Source organism: Manis pentadactyla, chromosome X (assembly GCF_030020395.1).
Source record: "Manis pentadactyla isolate mManPen7 chromosome X, mManPen7.hap1, whole genome shotgun sequence".
NCBI classification, from domain to species: Eukaryota; Metazoa; Chordata; class Mammalia; order Pholidota; family Manidae; genus Manis; species Manis pentadactyla.
This window is the reverse complement of record NC_080038.1, coordinates 141879878-141901514: the sequence shown is the minus strand read 5'-3', so window position 1 is coordinate 141901514 and position 21637 is coordinate 141879878.

Below are 21637 nucleotides of genomic sequence, written 5' to 3'. Positions count from 1 at the left end.
CTAGACCCACGTTCTCCTATTTCTGCTACTTTGCTTCTGTCTGTCCCTTTTTTTGTCTTCTGTCTTTGCCAACCCACATGCCCCCTTTTGGTCCTTCAAGCGCTTTGAGAACTATCTTGACTTCTTTCCAATTAGATGAGGCTGCTGTCCCCAAGGGAGCCCTGGCCTAGGACATTAGGCCTGTAACTGTGTGGGCCCGCAAGCCTGCTCCATCTCTTGTTTGTCTGTGGCCTTCTCTTCTCATCCATCTTGGACTGTGAGCTCTGGGGAGGGGAGCATGATGCTCTTTTTTTGCGTCCCCCTTAGAGGCCTATGCAGCGCAGCTGCCTGACAAGTCTTGGAAGCTTGGAATTCAAACAAGGAGTTTCAAATAAACCATTCTTATGTCTTAAGCTGCTGGATTCTATATCACATGTTCAAATGGAAGACAATTTGTCTTCGAATTAGGTTTTAATGAATTGTAGCTGACCTTTGAGCTCTATTTTCAACCTTGAGAGCAGGCACTGAATGTGTAAATTCCAAGGCTTGATTTAATAATAAAAATCACTTCCATTTGTGTAGCACTTTACAGCCTTCAAATTACATTGTCTTCTCTTCTCCCACACAAGCTTGTGGGGTAGATGGAGATCCACCCCACCTCACAGATGAAGAAAGCAAGAATCAGAGAAGCCAAGGCCTTTGCCCAAGATCACTCAGCTTATAGGAGGCAAACCAAGGACTCCAAGCAGGATCTCCTCACTCCTGATCCTGTGCACTTTCCTCAAAGAGAATGATGAGCTTCCCAGTAGAGAAGGCAAAACTGAACACTGACCATTAAAGGTACTGGGGATTTGGGCTATGGGGCCCCTGTTGAATGGACAGGAGCCCCTGCTTTCTGCCCTGCCCCCCATGGCCCCCACTGTCAGCAGGGCCTCCTTGGGATGTTTTGCAGTGCCTGCTGGGACATTGAGACATTGCCGGTATTTGCCCGAGCCAGTCTGCATGTGCTTTCTGACAGCGGTGCCCCTCATGTGCCTGTGGCATCTTCCCTTTCACTTCTCAGCTCCTGCCATAAATTATTTGACATGTTTTCTTATAAAATAGTGAGACTGGGATGTAGAGAAACTGGGGCAGATGAGATAAACAAGAATGGCTTTGGTCACCGGACCACTGACAGCTCTTCAAGATCTGGTAGGCCGGCTTGATGGTTCATTTTCTTTTCAGCACGGGGCGTCTGATAGCCGGCTCTTGACTCTGCAGGGACTCCAAGGTGAATAAGGGGGAGACGGCTGTGATTGCCTTGGCCATAGAGACAGCACAGTGGGGGTGCTTATCAAGAGACAGGTTTGTTTCTCTTCTGTTGTAACTGAGCTTTATGATGCTAGGAAGCTCCCTGTTTTCCTTTGTGAAATCCTCGCCAAGGTTTCAGGCCACATCTCCCCTTCTCTGGGAGACCTGCCCAGACTACTCAGTCCTTGAGCCCACAGAGACACCACCTTCCCTGTGTGCAGCATGTCGTGATGGATGGCCACCTTTAGTTGGGCGCCATGCTGTCACTTGAGCCTAGCCACATCCCCACGAAGTATGCCCATTGTATAGTTAAGGAGCCTGAGGCCCTTAGGAGGGTATACTTTTTTCAAGGTCACACAGGTGGCATAACTGGCACAGTTTGAATGATCTCTGGTCTCTGTAAGGCCTTCCCTGCCCTGAGCACAGCCCATGTCATGCCTGTCTTAAGAAGGGAGCAGTGAATGTTCCTTGCAGTGTCTCCAGTGCCTACCTTGGGTGCAGAGTCTGACACTGGGGTACCCGCTTGTTAAGTATTTTGGCAGAGGTGGAGTGTTTTCTGGCTGCTTTCCGAGTGCTTTTTCCGTGTCACTCCCCGACGGCCCTTAGAGGCTGTGCCAAGCGCATGTCACAGCTGGGGTGGACTCCAGGCTGGCAGGTCTTTTAGGGCTTGAGTAGAACCCCTTCATGTACCCAGAAGCTGTATGTATGGGACAGTGGTACAGATAACTAGACTCTATGCTTTTAAAAGACGGGGTCCATATCATCACTTCCATGCAGGAAAATTACTAGGCACACAGATGAGATTTTAGTTATGTACTGCTAGGTAACAAACCCCACAATGTAGTGGCTTAATACAGAAAAGGTGTATAGTATTTCTCACAGTTCTGTGGTTGGCTGGTGATTCTCCTGCAGGTCTTCCTGGGGCTCCCTCGTGTGGCCACAGCCCACTGGGCGGATGGGCTGGGCTCACCTGCGGTGTTTGGGTGGGCTGTCGTCTCTCTTCATGTGGTCTCTGGGCCCATTGTCCAGCTAAGGAGCCTGAGTTCCTTCACATGTTCTCTTGTTACTCAGTGGATTAGACTGAGCTTCCGTACAGGTGATGAGAATGTGCTAAGAGTGAAACAGAAACTCCCAAGGCCTCTTAAGGCCTGAGTCCGGAAGTCATACTGTATCACTTCTGCCTCATCCCACTGCCCAGAGCAAGTCAGAGGCCTGTCCCAGGCCCAAGAAAGGGACCTGTCGGTGGGACGAGTGGCATGTGTTTACGGGAATGGGAGAGGAATTATTAGCAGCCATGTTTGCCGATAATCTACCACGGATGTTATTCAGTTAATGCCAGTGATCCCTTTTACCAGAGACGGGGGTGGGAGTCAGCAGAGGAAGAGAATCAATGAATTAATTGATGAATGAATCAGAGGGTGATGTGACTTGGCACATGGAGAAGAGAAGAGTTGAGTCAGGAGAGGTCGGTTGGGCCATATCAGGAGAGCTGAGTGGGTCCCACTTAAGACCTTAGGCTTTCCTCTGAGGACAGTGGACAGTTGATGAAGGACTTCAGGTTGGGTAAGGCCATCATAAGGTGTGCATCTATTTCTGAGACATTGGTATTTTAGTAAGATCTCCCTAGCGGTACAGTTGGAAGGAGAGTGACAGAGGGTGGGGCGACCAGCTGGCCGGTTGGCACAGTCACCAGAAGAGAAGTGGTGAGGATTTGCCAGCAGCAGAGGATATGGAGAGATGACCAACTTTGGAGGATATTAGGGAACACTGCTATTTTAATAATACTCATAAACAGACTTGCCAGAGAATCAGACCAGATAATCCCAGGAGGGTTGACTGGGAATCAGGAGACCAATGGAAATCCCATCCCTTTGCTTGATTCCACTTTTGTACTGTTGCTGCCTGAACCTTACTTCCCACCTTTCTCTCAGTTACTGCAAATCTCCCCAGAGACGTGGGTATAGTAGCGGCCATTTAAGGGAGTGCAATCCACTTCATATCTTGCCTGCATTTCAGGGTGTTCTCTGCACGAGCCTTCAGAGAGCACCAGCCCGGCCACTGGTCTGGAAAATGTTTTCCTTCCTGTTTAACATATTTATTCATTGATTCTTTTTAAGTGAAAAAATGTGGGTTTTATGAGAGCAGTGGCCAAGAGTGGCTCAATCTTTGTCCCTTCTTGAGTCTGTAGCTCTGAGAGCAACTGATCACAGCCCTGCCAGCCAGACCTGTGTCCACGCTGGTAGCATATCATCAGAAGCCATCTAGTCCAGTCCGTTCATTTTCAGGTGGGTATGTTGGAGAGAGGATAGGGTAGGGAAGTAGGGGAAGAGAGTTGCTTGGCCAATTTACAGAGGTCCCAGAGCCAGAACTGGGGTGCCCTGTGCCCCTTGGCAGCCCTCAAACATGAGTATGAGAAACAAATGAATGTACTCAGGGCCGCGGGCAATGAAATGAGTCCATGTCTTCCCAAGTAACGAAAAGTTGTTCCTCTTCCTTCTGTGCCACCGCAAGTCTTGCACCGGGCCAGAGCATTCAGGCATTTATGGATTGCAAGATAAGTGAAGTCTTCTGGGAGAAAATCTTTCTGTCTGGATGGATGGATGGACTCTCAGGTGACCTGGCCTTAAGACGACTCGCCCCTGGAGGGTGCCAACCTTCACAGATTTCTGAGGAACAAGTTTTGATGACTAGTGGAAGGAAAGCAGGAAAGTAGGCAAGAAAAATATTTGCATCTGCTACATTTGTCACACAAATCATGGGGCTTTTCTGTCTAAACGGTGATCAGAATCATGTTTACAGAATGACTGTCAAGGAGTGGAGTGATTTAAGCACGTAGGCATCTGGTTTATGTTACGTTTGGTGTTTTCCTGTAAGATTTGTAGTCATTGGGAATGGCGACCACACCACAGCTTAGGAAGGGAAGAGAGGCCTTGGTCTCCAGAGAATAGGAAAGGGTGAGGGAAGGCAGCTGTCAGGTAGGGGGGCTAGGTGGGCTCCATCTGGAGTTGGGGGTTATGATGATGCTAATCCTCACTACCATCTTGAGTGCTTACTGTGTGCTGGGCTCTGAGTTAAGCACTTTCGCTGCAGAATCTCAGTATTCTCTACCACTCAGTGAAGTAGTCATGCCAGCTTCCCCTTGATACACACGAGGAGGAGACAGGTCAAATACTTTTCCCTCAGACACATAAGTCTTAAGAGACATCTGGGACTCAGAATCCTGAATATGAAGGGGGTTGGGTGCATCCACATTCCCGGGCAAAGTTTCAGCAGCCTGATTCCTTTGGCAGTGTGGAGTAGTGGGACTCTGGGACCTGCTGCTGCTAAGCAGAAGCTGTATGATGTTGGGCAGGAAGCTAAACCTCTCTGAATCTCAGACTGTTCACCTATGAACTGCTGTTAAAAACTCCTGCCTTCCCTGCTCAGAGATGAGCATAAGGCTGCAATGCAGCAAATGAAAGCATTTGGGATTGGCCAAGGACCATATGCACAGCAAATAGAGGAGCTGACTGTAGGCTTAGGACTCCATGCCATCCTCAGGAGGAGGGGCCAGTCCGGAGACCAGGAGCCCTACTGGGCAGGGCTGGTGTACATCAGGGTCTGCCAGATGTGGGAGAGGACCTTGGAGACTAGTGCTGTCACCCATCATTATGCAGATGAGGCCACTAAGGCCCTGGGGCAGGGGGTTATGGGGACTGTTGGTCCGGGGAGGGGTCTTGCACAAGGTCACACCACAGGCACTTTTTCATGTACCTTTCTGAGTCCAAAGTATTTCATTTCCGTGTGGCATCACACAGTTTCCATCTCACTGAACTGCATGCCGGCATGAGAATCAGCTCGGAAAATTATTACAGTGTATACTACAAGATAAATGGTCATGGCATTTGTTAATACTGTAAACACCATTTGTTGGCAAATGATAAGCTTTACTGATACTCCTAATGTATGTATTAGCAAGAACAATGCACCACAAAATGTTAACATCTGCCGGCACAGCGCAAACAATTATAAGTAACTTTCATTTAATGCAGAAATTATGCAATAAGAAAAGGTATGGCTGCAAATAAATGCGACTCGCAGCCAGGTTTATGCATTTAGAGGCATAAACAATAATTTCATGCAGAAAGCAAGCAAAAGTTCCTTTAAGCATCTCTTTGTCAAAAATGACTCTCTGACACCAAATACAGGGGAAAGTCGGGGAATTGAGATGGTTATTAAATCTGACCTTGATCAGATTTTTATTATGTCAGAAAAAAATGGCTCTTAAGAGAGAGAGTTGTCATGGGATTAGAGTCCATCTACAGCGAGACGTTTCCATGGCAACAGATCAAACACCATTTCCTCTGACTCTAGTCTCCTGCTTCAGAAGTATGAACTTAGCATTGAATAATTAGAGCGAGACACAGTAATGTTTTGTAAAGACAAAAAACAGAAGAATCAATCTGGAGGCAGTGAATTATTTTAAAATGGCAATTAACCCCATCAGTGTGACTGTCTGCAGCTCATGCTGGCCATGACAGGTCCCACGTAGCTATTTGGTTTTACAAATTGAAAGCATAATTTTTTTGTCACACACAATCTTTAAAAAAAAAAAAGCCAAAGCCAAACCATAATTCCACCCAAATTAATGAAGTCTGAAAGTTACGGATAAGGCTGTAATAGAAATCCAGAGCTGTGTCCGAGTCTGCAGCAGGCAGTAACATGCGATACTCTACCTGAATCCTCCTCCTGTTTGAGGGGTCTGAAAACATACTTGATACTGGTGCGTGGTTAGTGTCCCACAACCAATGAGCTATCTAAATTCATAGGCTCCAGTGTCACACTCCTAAAATCTTGGTGGAAAGTTAAACTGGCACACACAAAGCCACTTAGAAGGCACGGAGTTACCTGAGCTTTTTAGCTCCTTGGTTCGCTGACAGGATTGTGATCTAATTGCATTAAGGGCAGATTGTTCTTCCTCAGAAAATGCATCTCAGGAGCTAAACTGGTGGATGGCATCTGACGTTCACCGCCGGGTTGTGTTTTTCCCCAGATGGTTTCCATTTCTTCCGGAAATGTTTCCTGCCCTCAGGGAGGGAAGAGAATCCAAGATCTGCATTTGAGCAGGAGAACATGTCGCCTCGCCTGTGTCGCCGGTGTTGTAATGAGTGAGCTCATCAACCCAGCAAGTCTGTTTCTATAAAGGGAGTCAAGGTCGGCGGCCCTGGGGGCTCCCCCAAGCACACTTAAACTCACTCTTAAAACTCTTTCATCCCATTTAGGTCTCATCCGCTGCAGCACCCCCACCCCCGCCCCCTGCAGCTCTCATAAGATGTTGTTTCTTAGCAGTATGTAAGCTGGGGACATTTTTATGTAGATATTTTTACATCTAGAGGAAAGACTTTGTGTAATTAGACATCTAGAAAACCACCACCTCTGAGAGAAATGGAGAACGGCCTTGCTGGTCAACGGTGGGGGGGTGAGACTGGTCTTGTCTCAGTGCACGCTTGCTTGCTTGTCTCTGGCTTCTGTTTCCACCTCTTTGTCCTGCAAACCTTTGCTGCTGGCTAAGGGCTGGGAAGGGCAAGAGAGCCCTCGCTCGAACCGTCTTCAAAGGATAGGAAGCAAGGGGCCATCCAGTAGCCCCTCATTTGTTCATCCTGTCCTTTCTCTCATTCATTTAGTCATTCAGTTAGGACGGATTGTGTGCTCCCAGACACGAGGCATCCCAAAATGTTAATCCAGAGAAGAGGACGGAGTCTTGGAGCCAGGCCGCCTTCTGCTTGGAGGGTGATACAGAGTCATTCTCATAAATGAATTTTCCCACCCTTTATGTGTCATTGGGTAGAAGTGTTGGGCTGGATTCTCAATGAGACCAGATAGGTGGTCTGTACAGAGCCACGTGGCTACTGTTGGATTGACTGATTACTGAACAGATAGTAGCACAAAAGAGCACAGACATCAGTTCAATTCCTGGCTCTGTCCCTCACCAGCTGTGTGACCAGGGACAAGGCCCCTCGCTCCTCTGGGCATCATCTGTGCTGCTGGAGAATCTGTTTCACTGGGTTGCTACCAAAAGCACAGGAGATCAGGTACAAGGTATGCAGTGTGGGGCCTGCCGTGCAGCTTGACATATATTAATAGAATGCCAATGAATTGGTTGTCAACTCCATTTTCTGGTCAAACCTTAAAATAAGGATGTCCCTGAGGAATTTCTGATGGAGCTAGGAGAGGTATTATTTAAAAAGCAGTGTGAAGCAGGTAGCTCATAAAAATGCATTGTGCTGGCATGACATTTCAGTTCTCTAGTACATTTTGTGTCTTAGAAAAGTAAGATAAATATTATTCCTACCTTCATTTTTCAATTCATTTTTTGCATGAAATCTCTTACATGCAAATTGTAAGATACTTTAAAAACTGGAGCAGCCACTCACTTAGGTGCTTGACCTCATACATTTGAATGGTCTCACGAATTTCTTTTATTCCGGGACAACTTAAAAACCATCTCCATGTTAATGGTGAAATAGTTACTCTAGGTCTATTCTAATGCCTTTAATAATAGTTGGCAGTGGGAAAGGTGACTTATGCAAGTGTCCCCAGACAAATTATGGTCATGGGCCTTGCCGAGGCAACATTCATAAGGGCTGCCTTTTAGTCAAATGGCTGATTGATGACCATCTTGGCGCAGGAGTCAGTGACTCCCTCAGAGAAGAGGACGTGCTTCTGCAGAACACGCCATCCCTTGGGACTCTTAGTGAGAGCCACGTGTCTGAGGACCCTTCTCCTGGGTAACAAGCAGCTGCTGGCACTGCCCTCTGTGGACCCTTCTTCACTTACCTTTTAGGGTCTCTAACTCAGCTACCCTGTCACCTGCTCTGTAGCCAATGAAGAATGAGAAAAAGGCAGACACCACCCTGGCCCCTGCCACCCCAGCAGCTGGCATAGTTTCAGCAAAGGCCATGCGCTAGCACTCATGGACCTCATTCAGAAGGCTCGCCTGCCGCCTCCACGCCATGATCTTTACTTGGTGTCTATTTCCTGGTCTGCCTACCAGCAGGGCAGAAGCAGTCCTGGAGTGAGGGGCAACATTGTTTCCAAGGGCAGGCTGCCAAGAAGGAGGAGTGACAGTTGTCTCCACGGGGAAGGTGGAGACACCCAACTTGGATAAAGCTCATACTTCAGTACAACACTGGAAATGCACCCCCCTCCCAACCACTAGAGTCCCTTTTTTGGAGCAAGGTGTTGTTTCTAGGAGGCCCCTGAGATCATCCCCAGGGCCTGCATAGAGTATGAAAACCTGCTACCACCTTCCTAGTGATATCGGCCAATTGGCATGCTGGAAGGAAGGGAAAGAGGAGAAAGAGCATTGGGCTTGGCCATCCCCAGGGGCTGGGAGTTCTTGTAAGATGCTGGAAACTGAGAAGTGAGCTCTAGGCCTGTCTCTAATTCACTGTGTGACCTTGGGTAAGTCCCTTCTCTTTGGGCCACAGGATTACATAAAACCTACAGCCAGGTTCTAAAACCATTCCATTCCTATTATTCTTTGGACAACTATGTTGCTTTAGACAGTGAGAGCTGCAATTCTGCCAGCCCACTGAAGGGCAGTTGGCTTGTTCTAGGGCAGAGGAAGGACTTTGTGAAATTTAATGTCTTTGAGGTTGTTTCTGGTTTCGTGTTCCTGGCCAAGTAGTGACATCTGTTGATGGGCTTGTGGAGGAGGAGGCGACCAGGCCATAAGAGAGAGTGGCATATGGCACCCCTGGTGCGTCACTAAGTCTAGACACGTGTGCTTCCCTGTCAGGGAGACCTATTTCTTCCTATCTCACCCCCCAGTGACTCAGAGAGGCAGGGGCAGAGAAAAACAAGCAGAGGCAGGGCAGCCATCCCTACCTTCCTTCCAGATCTCATTCTCTGCCCTCCCTCAGAGAGCCTTTCAGGCTCTGTGACCTCACTGCTCATTGCTGACCTCTGGCCCCTGACTTCACTTGCTGTTCTGAGTTGAATTGTGCTCCCCCTAAATTCATATGTTGCGAGTCTTAATCTCTAGTACCTCAGAGTGTGACCTTGTTTGGAAATAGAATCTTTGCAGATGTAACCAAGTTCAACTGAGGTCGTCAGGGTGGCGCTTAACCCAATGGGACTGGTGTCCGGATAAAAACAGACAGCTGGGAAACAGAGACAGGCTCCCAAACAGGGAGGATGCCCTGTGAAGACGAAGGTGGAGATCGGGGTGATCTCCTGCAAGCCAAGGACCCGATGCTGCTGGCACCTGGATCCGGAACTTCTGGCCTCCAGACCCCAGGCAGTACATTCCTGTGTAAGCCTTCTTGTTCATGGTGTTTTGTCATGGCACCCCAAGAACCCACCTGCCTTCTTACTTCTGCCCTTCAGGAGGTCTCATGGGCACGTATCCTTCAGCATAGTTCTGAAGGGAGGGGCTGGGCTTGTGCTTGTGTCCATGTGTGTGGGAAGTATGATTCAGGAATGATGCTCAGAGCCTCAGGTCCTTGCAGATAAAAATGAGGCTTCCATGGAGTGGCACTCCCCACGGAAGGTGCGCCCTGCACCGCGGGAGGAGGACCTGGGCTTTGGAGTCAGGCACCCCCAGGTTGTCCATTTGTTGGCTCGAGACTCTTCACTGAGAGCCGGTGCTGGGCCAGGCCCTGTGCTGGGCTCTGGGCGCTCCTGTTCTCAAGAAGCAGGCCCAGGGGATGGGCCCAGTGAAGTGCCCTAAGATGTCAGCTGTTCCTTATTAGGGGTGCGTGTGTGCGTGTGTGTGTGCGTGTGTGCATGCGCGCGTGCATGTGGTCATGTGCAGAGTACACAGTGGCTATGAAGGAGAGCATGGTCACAACTCCTGGCTTCATCTCCGCACAGGAGACATGTTCATAGAGGGTCCAGGTGCTGCCTCAGAGTCCTCACCTCGTCACTTCAGGCAAACATGCCCAACCATTCCGAATTGGAAAGGGAACTGAGTCTCATTGGCCATTCCAGATGTGGGTGGATCACTAGGCGGCCCACTAACCCCAGTTACGACTCGGCCACCTGAGGCCTCCGTGGGCCCTCTTCCCAACCTGCAGGAAGGCAGTTGGTGGGGCACGGGTGCCAAGGAGCAGGCCCAGGAGACAGTACGATGAGGCAGGCGTCTCCCCACTGCCCACCCCTCCTACCAGTAGAGTCAACCAGAGAGATTATCTCATCAAATAAAAGAGAAAAATGATCCCTACATTACTCTTAAACGGGCGTTTATGTGGTTTTGGGTAATGAGAGCAGTAATGATTATATTGCTCAAATAATAAAAATCGAGGAGTGTTGTGCATCTGAGCTGACCGTATGGGAAGCATCAGGCCTGGCAGCAGGGGCACTGAGCAGAGAGCTGCCAGGGTCCCCAGGCCGCTGCTGTGTGGTGAGAACAGCCATAGCGGAGAAACCTCCTTTTTCTTGGGGACCAACCCAGTTCTGACTTCTCTCGGGAGACCTGACTATTTCACTTATATCTTCTTAAAGCAAACAAAACGAGACAGAGGCTTTTCTTGGCACAACCCTGGGACTGCCTTCAGCGTCTGCAGCGGTGCAGGGGAAGCGAAGGCTAAGGATGGGAGGTCATGGTCAGCAGCAGCCTCCAATGTTGGGCCGAGCCTCAAACAGGACCCGCTTTAATCTGTTCCTTTCCCAGCCTGGTGGACTCCTACCAAGGAAGAGAGCCTGCTGATGCTGGGGAGGCCCTTTTGTGCGTCCTGTGCTCTGGCCAAACCACGTGCTCCACTGGTGCCCAGCACACCCCGTGCTTTCCTGCCCCCTGACCTTCCCTCACACCGTGCTCTCTGACAGGCACCTCCCACCCTGCCCTTCTTATTGCTTTCTGTCAAAATCTAACTTGTCTGAAAGACTCATCACGGGTGACATTTCCTCAAGAAGCCATTCCTGGCACTATCTCTCCTCTCCTCCTGCCCTGCCTAAATTAATTTCTCCCTGTAGGTTCTTTAACTCTCTTTAAGAAGTGGGCATTTCCACCTGGCATTCATAACTATGCTCCACTAGACTGTGAGGTGCTTGGGGACACACACCCTGCCTGCCTTATCCCTGGAGTTCTCCAGAGGTTCGCCTGGCCTGGGGTGGGGCTTAGACAGTGTGCCGAGTTGTGTTTGAGCTCAGTAACCCAATCCCAGGCTTGCTAAAGTGGGCTGAGGCATGGGCCTTGGTGGCATCGTACTTCCAGCCCTTGCTGGCGGGGAAGTGTGTGCTCTCCAGTGGGCGTAACACAGAGCCGAGCCCTTGTTAGCTAGGCCCGCCCTCTGCGAGTTGCTTTCCTGGAGGATAGTTGCTGAGCCACACCCTAGTTCCTAGGTTGGCAACAAGCCATCGTGTAGCCTGTGCTCTCCTGTGTCCTGTATTAATGGATGCCCTTATGCCCAGTGATCTCAGTAAGGTCCAAGATGCTGTCTGTTCCCAGAAACTCATAGAACTCTTGTTTTAGAAGGACCTCAGAAAGCAAGCTTAGAACTTCAGTTTAGAAGTAAGGCAACAGAGAAGGGATGTGAATTGTTCAGGGTCATGGAGCAAATTCGTGATAAGAATAGGAAGTATGACACTGGATCAGCTGCTCGTTCAGTGCATCCTCCTGCCTGTTTCCTGATCCCATGGCCAATGTGGACTAGAGGCAGGTGTACCAGTAAGGGGGCTTGGCAATTTCTTGGTTTTGCCTGTATAATTTTTAGAAAGCAATTTATCACAATATGTAATTGATTCATTTAGAAATGCCCTTTCAATATATGGAGAGAAATTGCTATAAATAATTCACTAGATTCTACATTTGACTGAGTATGTAAATTGTGAAAGCAGTTGGAACTCAAGAGATTCCAGAGCAAAATGTCAAAACCTCCTGGTCACAGTTCTCTGAATGATAGTTCTTTTTTGATGAGAGTGTGGTAAGACTGGCACACTGGAATAGTCCAGGGATTATGCAAATCGGAGCAACCCCCTTGGGGCTGCTTTGCATGTCATTCACTGACCAACAGACTCATTCATTCTCTCATTCACGTGTTCATCCGCTATGCACATTCTGAGCACCGACTCCACAGTAGGCCACTCTGTCCTTTGAAATCCTGCTTCCCCTAAGCCAGGCTCCAGAGGGAGATACGGTCACTCCAGTTCTCTCTAAATGATCCCTGGGAAAGACAAAGCTCTCTACTGAAAGGTGGCCACTGCCGTGTTATTTGCATGAGTGGTAAGAAGCTACCTCGAGGGGCCTGCTGATGTCACGTAGGGCCCATCACTGGTGTGTGATGTAGCAGTGAAAACGGTTGCCTATAAAGACAGTGCAGAGGCCTGTAAAATGCTTTTGAGCACTGAAAAAATGCGTTTTGCCAAGCAGGACTGTCTGGAAGGCCATTATATCCCTGTATGTCTTGTGTGAGTGCCTCTGGACAGGGCCCGGAAAGGGGTTCCTCAAAATGAAAGTGATGGCTTTGTTGAGGGAGTGTGGTCATGAATCCTCCTATCTCCCTAAGTCCGTGTGATGTTGCTTGATTGGTTTTACTTATTCACTTAAAGGGAAACAAAGCCCGGCATCTGCAGTTGAGGCAGTGTGGTGCAGTGCTCATCTTCTGCCAGCAGATGGAGACACCCTGCTTGCTGTTTTCTGGCCTCCACACCACCAGCAGAAAAAGCCTTGGTTTCAGCCTGAAGGGCCTGCATATTCTCTGCATTTTTATTTAAATATCTAACCTGGACTGCTCCAGCACCCAATGAGCCCTGGAAGTTATTTCTGATGAAGCTATTTGGCTTCCAGGGAGCAGGGCCAGGTTTTATAGGGCCTGAAGCCTATATAATTTAGGGGCCCTTTCTGAAAAAAAAAAAAATTCAAAATTACAAATACAAAATCAAGTACAAAGCCTCGGAAGGGGTTCCTGCAAATGGACTTCTTGTCTGAATCTTCATTAGCTTCTCAGTAAATCTTCCTGCTGCTTTCCCACAGCCCGTCTGGCCCGAGGAGGAAGGGCATCGCCAAGGGAAGGTGGGAGCTCCTTGGGGGAGGGTCACATCTCCACTCTCATCCAGCACTGGTGAAGGGTCCTTGTCTTTCTGGTTCTTACTAGTATAATGCTTGGTGTCTGCTGGACACTCAGTGACTGCGTGTTAAGTGACAAGAAGCGGAAATGCACTAGGAGGAAGTCTGCAACTCAACGCCACCATGTGAAGCTGGTAAGTGACACCTCTTGATTCCGCTCTTCTGAGGCTGTGAGCTGGCTCGGTGACGGTGGCCAGCAGGCTGCTGTGCTGGCTGCGTCTTTTCCTTCTCACCTGTCAGCTTCCTGGTCCAGTTCATTCTGGCCCAATGCAGAAGGTCTGGATTATGCAGTTTTATTGAAGTGTAGAGAGTTATAGACGGCTGGAAGGCCTCTTCAGCATGAAATGGGTAAAGGAAGGGTTCCTTTTAAATCCTCCTATGGACAAAGGGTTATATCTCTGATTCACCTGGATTGCCCTGTCCCACTGCCGTACTGTATTTTGTATATAGGTAACACCAGAAGTCCAGTGGTGGCTACTTTGCTCTTAACTTGCTGTCCATAGGAATGGTCAGTCCTCTCACAGCCATGACACCTCCTGCTGACACCATATTACTGCTTATTCTGGTCTGTGTTGGGTCATCCAGCATTGGTGTTTCCTCCTTATAATTTTTGTAACCTATTTCTAAGGATAACTATACAGTGAATAAGCTTCTGCATTTTGCCACCCTCACTGTATTATTTTGGTTAGACTAAGCTACAGTAATAAATAAACCCATGCATTTAATGGTTTAACCCAGTAGTTTGTTCCTTGCTCATGTTAGAGTCCAAGGTAGTCTCGGATTGACAGGGGTCTCTGTTCCACACAGTCATGTATGAGTCCAGGCTGAAGGAGGGTCTGCCTTCTTTAGCATATGGCTTTCAGTGTCACTGGAGTTACCCATACTTGGTAAGTCAGAAGGGGAAGGTGTAGAAAAATGCATGTTGGGGTGTTTAATGGGCCAGGCTTAGGACTGGCCACCTTGGTTCTGCCTAAATTCTGCTGGCTAAATCTTAATCAGGTGGCTACATATAATTGTAAGAGTGTCTAGGAAGTGTAGTCTTGTCACCTATTCAAGAAGAAGAGGAAATAGATTGTCACAAACAGGTAGTAGTATCTGCCATACCATGTATAGCACCACAGATATAAGTGAGTGGTCAAGGTTCCTCCCAGACATTAATTTTAATATATTGGAGTAAGAATGTCTTTGCTTCTCTCTGAAACCACATTGGGAAAAAATATGAATAAGATACAAAAACAGAAACTCTTATTTTTGTTGAACCTATGAAACACCTATAATCATGAACCACACAATTAAGATGGAATGTCACATGCACTGAACATTGGACTGGAGTGACGGAGACTCCAATACAAGACAAATGTCTGTGCAGACCTTAGGGGGAGCTGGCAGAGCACGAAATTCTCCAAATTAGGTGGGCTACCTTGAGGGCAAACACAACAGTCCTTTACATGGAACAGTAAGATATGGGTGTGTGTTTGTCTGCAGAGGCTCCTGAACCCTCCTGGACACTTTACAATGGCAGGGGAGGTATGAGTGAGAAAACTCACAAATGCTCCATCTTTGTAAATGTGTAACATGTGCAGGAGAACTTGTGGGTGTTAGCAGCTCTGTAGCAGCCATGCTTTGTGAGCTGAAAAGAAAGAAATGTTCAATCACCTCTTCACAGAACACATCCACAAAACCTACCCCACCATCTTCTTCCACAAGACTGTGAGTCATGAAGGCCTTTACTAGAAATCGAGGGATTTTCTGCTGCCACAGTACATTGCCTTGGCTCCTCTTCCACACCATCCTTTCAGATATCTGGTCTAGGAAGATTTCTGCTCACCCACGGATGACTAATAATGAAAAAGGAACCAGGAGACTTGTACAGGAAGATCATAAAACAGTGGAAAAAAACAGGAGAAAAAGGCAAACTAAGCCTACACACTATGAACATTTTGATGTGGAGCTTATGAAAATCATGACTAAACATTTGTCTGAGAATTCAAAGAGCTTAACAAAAGAAATCCTTTGTGAATTAAAAGCTCAGTGCAGAGACATAAGGAATCAAAGGCAACAGAAGAAGATTGAAACTGAGCAGGATATGTGTAGGATACAAAGTAGAAGAGAAAACTAAGATCACAGGAATTATGGCTACTTTGCAAATAGTAGTAACTGGTGACAAAGCATCTTCATACTATTAACTGATGTAATGGTAAACACTGATGACAACAGGAATTTGGATGGCAGTCTTGAGACAACTGGGCAAAATGAAATGGAAAATTTTAAATAATGATTCGAGAAAAACTATAGCTATGGAAAACATGCAAAGGAGAAACAATGTAAACGACTGTTTTCTTCTTAAAGAAAATGCCTTAAAATTAGGAAATATTCAAAGATGTAATTTAAAAACTTTGATATTAAAGATTTGAGTTTGAAGTTAGACAAGACACAGTATGTCTTAAGAAAAAAAAAGGTTAGTCATCACAGAACTATAGTCTAATAAAGTTTCCTGAATTAAAAGGTAAAGGAAAAAATCATGGGCATCCAGGCAAAAATGATCAAACTACCTGCAACAATAAAAAAAAATACAAGTTGGTTAAAGACTAAATCCATATTCAGCATTAGAAGACAGTAGAGGAATGCTTACAGTGTCCAGGGAAAGGCGGTATGACCCAGTAAACCTTACCTAGCTGAACTGCCTTTCACTTACAATGACAACAGACAAATATTTCCAAATATGCAAGAATTCAGGGAGTATAGTTCTTATGAACACCTTTTTGAAGAAGCTACGAGAATATGAAGGTGAGCCAAAAAATGAATTGAAAAGCCTGTGGCAAAAATAAATGTAAAACTATGGTTAAATGTTAAAACATGGGAATTAACATTAAAAGAAAATATAAACCTGTGACAATGGAGATATACTAAAAGAAAAGTTAAGGTCAATAAGGGGAGAATAAGATTGTGCACATAAGGTGGCTCTCTTATTTTTCATAGTGAATGGGAAGACAAAAGATATTTTTTAAGAAAGGCTGTTGAAGTTTAAAGGGTATAAATGCATTTAAATGTACTGTAAACCACTAAAAGAACTAGAAGAACTAAATCTCATAGCATACCCCACTAAATTTAAGTGGTGAAGGGGAGGGGAAGTTAGAAGTAGGGCTACATTCATTTAATTTATTACTACTATGGAATACTAGCTAAATAAATAAGAGGATTAAGTACAGTATATAAAATTTTCCTTACAAAGACAACCATTTGGATTAAAGAGAAACTGTACACCTCCAGAAGAGTAGAAGGAAACATACAAAACAAAGCAGAAAGTCAAAGTTAAAGATTATAACTTTCATACTAAATGTATCTACCATATTAATACACAGAAAAATAGACTGTCACACTGAACTGACAAAGCAAAATCTAATTAAATGCTGACTCTATACTGCTTACCTCAAATGAAGTGACTCAGAAAAATTGAAAGCAAAAGAATGGGCAAAGATATATAAGACAAATGGAAATAAAAAGAAAGACATCTGAAAATTACTATTAGACAAGGTTGAACTCAAGGAAAAATGAGACAAAGAAGGGCAGGGTATAATACATAATGGAGGTCTAACAGTGATGAATATCTATGCACTAAGTAACATGTCATCAAAATTTATAAAGCAAAATGTAGAGGAATACAAAGATTTAGAAATACAGAGTAGGAGTTTTTTTTAAGTTAGCTCCATTAATCCATGCAAAAAGTCAAAAAATAATTATAGAGGATTTAAGTAACCAAATGAATAAGGTATATTATTTTTTAGTTAAAATTAGTGTACAGCTTGTTGGATTTTGACATGTAACCATGTAACTCATGTAACCATCACCCAGATCAAGATAGCAAACATTTTCACAAGATTTTCCCCCTTCCCCTATTTCACCCATACTGCCACACCCCCCAACAAGGTATATTATTAAACTTAATTTTAAAATCTATCTTATTAATACCTAATCAATAAGGTAGATTGATTCTATATTCTGAAATCAAAGGATACATCTTTTCAAGGGCCCATGGAATAATCACGAACATGGATTATATATTTAGGGCACGAAGAAAGCATTGATACCAAAGTTTAAAAAGATGCCACATTGTCTGGAGATTGGCATCACCCCCATCCCTTGGAGAACCCAGAGACTTCGTTTCCCAGAATCACCTGCCCTGTAAGTGGTCTGGGTTAGAGTGGGCCAAGTGAGAACTCTCATGGGATTTAGGAGACAGAAGGGAAGTAGAAGTCATTTGTCTCTGACATACAGTGCAATCAGGCATAGGAAAGATGAGAGATTCGTAATGACTTCTTGTCAATAGCTTGAGAACTACTTCTTTATTGCTATAGAACGGGAGCTTTCTCAGAGGTTCTTGAGAATTCCAGTAGTTTTTCAGTAAGAATTTGAGGATCTCACACTTTCATGCTGCAGACTTGGATCTTCGGTATCTGCTTTCTGGACCTTCCAGCTGCAACTTTCCTGGTCTTTTGCAGTGATTCTGCTGACCTGCTCTGTCAGCTTTCCCAAAATACAAATAAGTCTGGATTTCTATATTAATTCAAGTAATTCACATGAATCTTTATTCAAATCTATCCATCTTTTGCATAAGGGATAATTGTTTTTGGCCTATCCAGAATTAATTTTTGCTTCATCCAATAATAGGCCACAATTTTAATTTGGAATCGACCTCTACCCCTTCACAGTATTATTGCAATAATAATTTAAATAATTTAAAACTGAAGTAAGCCTAGATTTTTATACTAACCTTCCCGGGATACTTAAGTGGCTCAATTTTTCGAACCCAGATGGATAAACACAAAATAAAATTTCTTATTGTGAAAGTAAATGTAAAAATTCAAAGTGAAATAGTAGCAAGCAGAATTTTTAAAATTTTCAAATGTTATACCTGGAAAACCTAAGAAAAACACTGCAGAACTATTAAAAAGTAAAAATGTTTAGCTGGATATAAAATTAATATATAAATGTTAATATCTTTCTTTTATTCAAACTACAACCAGATTGAAAATAAAGAGTGTGGTGGTCAGCAAACTTTCTTTTGTAAATGGCCAGATAGTAAATATTTTTGGCTTTACAGGTCATACAGTCTCTGTTAGGACCACTCAGTTCTGACATTGTGGCACTAAAGCAGCCACAGATAAGATGCAGGTGAATGGGAACGGCCATTTAAACTTTATTACAGAACTTAATTTACAAAAATAACCAGTGGGCTGGATTTAGTGCACAGGCCGTATTTTGCCTATTTCTGATATAGAACAAGGGGAGCAAAGGCTACTTTTAAAATTGTAAAAAAAAGACATTAAAAAAATTAATCTAACCAAAAATATGCAATATTTATATGAGGAAAACTATTGAGGGACATAGCAGAAAATTGGAATATATGGAAAGATATATCCCGGTTTGGGATAGGATGACTCACCATTACAATGATGTCAAATAACCATACATTAATATATAGATTTAGTGTAACTTTTGATGCATAAAATAATTTTAAATAAATGATACCTTTCATATTTAATAGTGCTTTAGAGAAAAGTAAACACAGTAAAAAACTAATACAAAAAAATAGGCCTTTGCCAAAAAGCAAAATCAAAAGTACAAAGACATTGGACAAAAAAATCAGGTTAGTTAAACACCGACTGGCACCAGCAAGATAGAATAGAAAGACAACATCTAGCTTCTCATATGACCACAGAAATGTAATGCATTTCACACGCTCAGAGGAAAAGGAATTTTATTAGGGTGATCTGCAAAGAAAGACAAGACACTTAAAAGTCACCTAGGACACTAAACCACTCCCCAAATTAAAATGACATTTAGAGGGAATGGAAAACATCAGCCCTAATATGGTCTTGGAAGAGGAGACACTGTAAGTCCATCCTAAGGGAGGTAATAATAATAATAGCTCAACAGCACTTACTGAGCACTGTTGGAGGCCCTCAGTGGTTTAGATACATTAATTCATTTAGCTCCTCATAATACTCCACAAAGTAGCTGTTATCATTGTACACTGGGTGGGAAAATGGTGGGAGTGAGTAAAAGCATTGAAGGAAAGAGGTATATATAAGTCAAGTTGAACCTTAGGGCTTGAGAACTTCTTGGGTACTACTGACTTGTTCCTTCTTCCTCTGATCTGTGTCTAGATAATGTAGGTAATAGATCACAAAGTTGCCTATTGTTCATATGTGAAGGAGGTATGGAGTAGAGAAAAGCAGAATCTCAGTCCCTTGGGCCCCCCTACAAGCAGCCGGGTATAGAGTGATTTAGGCAAACTGTGATGGAGTTTAATCTGTTCAGAGGACAATGTGGAACTGGCAATCAACAGCTGGGCTCTGGGAGCAGCTGAGGTCTCATGCCTGTCTCCCCATCAGTCACTGTTGTAGGGAAAGCAATGTTTGGCAAGGCCAACCCTGATTATTTCCTGTAGGTTTCAGGTTCCTAAGCCTTGCATACTGCAAGGGATGGAGGAGAGGGGTTTATGCCTCCCAAAATTGTGGCCTATTACTGGATGAAGTAAAAATTAATTCTGGGTAGGCCATCAACAACTATCCATTAGGCAAAAGATGGACAAATTTGACTAAACATTAAAATGTTTTATATAGAAAAGTATAAGCAAAATTGAAAAGAAATGACAAATGGGGAATAATTCATTTCAAAATTTATGGCTGGTGAAGAAGTGATCTCCTTAGTATATAAAGAGCTCCTGTAAATCAACAAGATTGTCTCTCCTCTGCTGAAAACCCCTGTCACTCCCCATCTCACTCAGAGTCAAAGCCAAGGAAGTCCTTATGATAACCTCTGAGGTTCTCATTTGATCTGTTGTCTGTTTGCACTCATCTTCTACAGCTCCCTGCCCCGTGACTTGCTCGCTCTGCTCGAGCCACACTGGCCTCTTCATTCTCTTCTAACAGCTCTCACCTCAGGGCCCTGCTGTTCTTGCAGCCTGTAATGCTTGTCTCCCAGATGTCCATGTGGCTCCCTCCTTCACCTCCTTTTAAGGCTTTATTCAAATGTCACCTTGGTGAATGTGACATGTCCACCCTATTTAAAATTGTAATCCTCTAATCCCACACTCTTTAAATTCTTAGCCTGCTTTATTTCCCTCCATGGCTGTTATCATCATCAGATTTAATATGTTGCCAATGTTTTGTTTATTGTCTGTTTCCTCCCACTAGTTATCACTGCTATGTCCTCAGTGTCTAGGACAGTGCTTGGCACAGAGGAAGAACTCAATGAATATTTATTGAGTAAAAAGATATGAACACACAGTTCATAGAAAAGGAAATGCAAATGAATCTTACCTTTAAATGTGTATATAGAGCTGTTTCATTGTTTCTAATGGTGTCATGGATTTCCACCTGGTGGATTCGCTAGAGTTTATTTAACTCCCCCCTAGTGCTGACCATTATTTATTGTTTCCAATAGTGTGCTATGACAAATACTGCTGCATTCACCTAGAAAGTATAATCTTTTCAACTGTGGCGTTGGAACAATTGGATATTCAAATACAAAAAAACCTGAACTTTACTACTACTTCACCATAGTCAGAAATTAACTTGAAATGTATCACAGACCTGAATGTCAAATCTAAAACTGTAAAACTTCTGGAAGAAAACAGGAGAAACTCTTTGTGACTTAGGCAAAGACTTTTTAGATATGATACCGAAAAGCACAAGCCATAAAAGAACCAAATGATAAACTGGATTTCATCAAAATTAAAAATTTCAGCTCTTCAAAGGATTCCATTGAAAGAATGAAAAGACAAGGCACAGAAGATATTTGCAAAGCACATATCTGACAAAGGACTTATATCCCAAATAGTTAAAGAACTCTCAGAAGTATATAGTAAGAAAACAACCAGCCCTCTCCAGGAAGCCTAGTACCTGAAGAGCTGTGGCTCGTGTTCTCCCAGAGACCTGCCGCTCTCAACACTTACGCCAGTCATTCATGCAACAACTACTTGTTGAGTGTCTTCCTCTGGGCCAAACTTTATTCAGGCACTGGGGATACAGCAGTACGCACTCATTCTTGTGAGGGGAGATGGGCAAAAACAAATGAACAGATTCATATATAATAGTAATCTACATAGACTTAAACCTTCCAGATAATTCACATCTTTAATAACATTTTCCTTGGCCACTAAAGAAGGGGCAGGAGCCTCAATAATGAGGGTTTCTTTCAAGTTGGCACACATCCGTAGGCATATGAAGGCAATGTTTCCTCCATCCTCATTATCAGAGATATTTTATAATATACACCCCTCAAATATTGTCCTCCGAAGCACTGGCTGCCAAA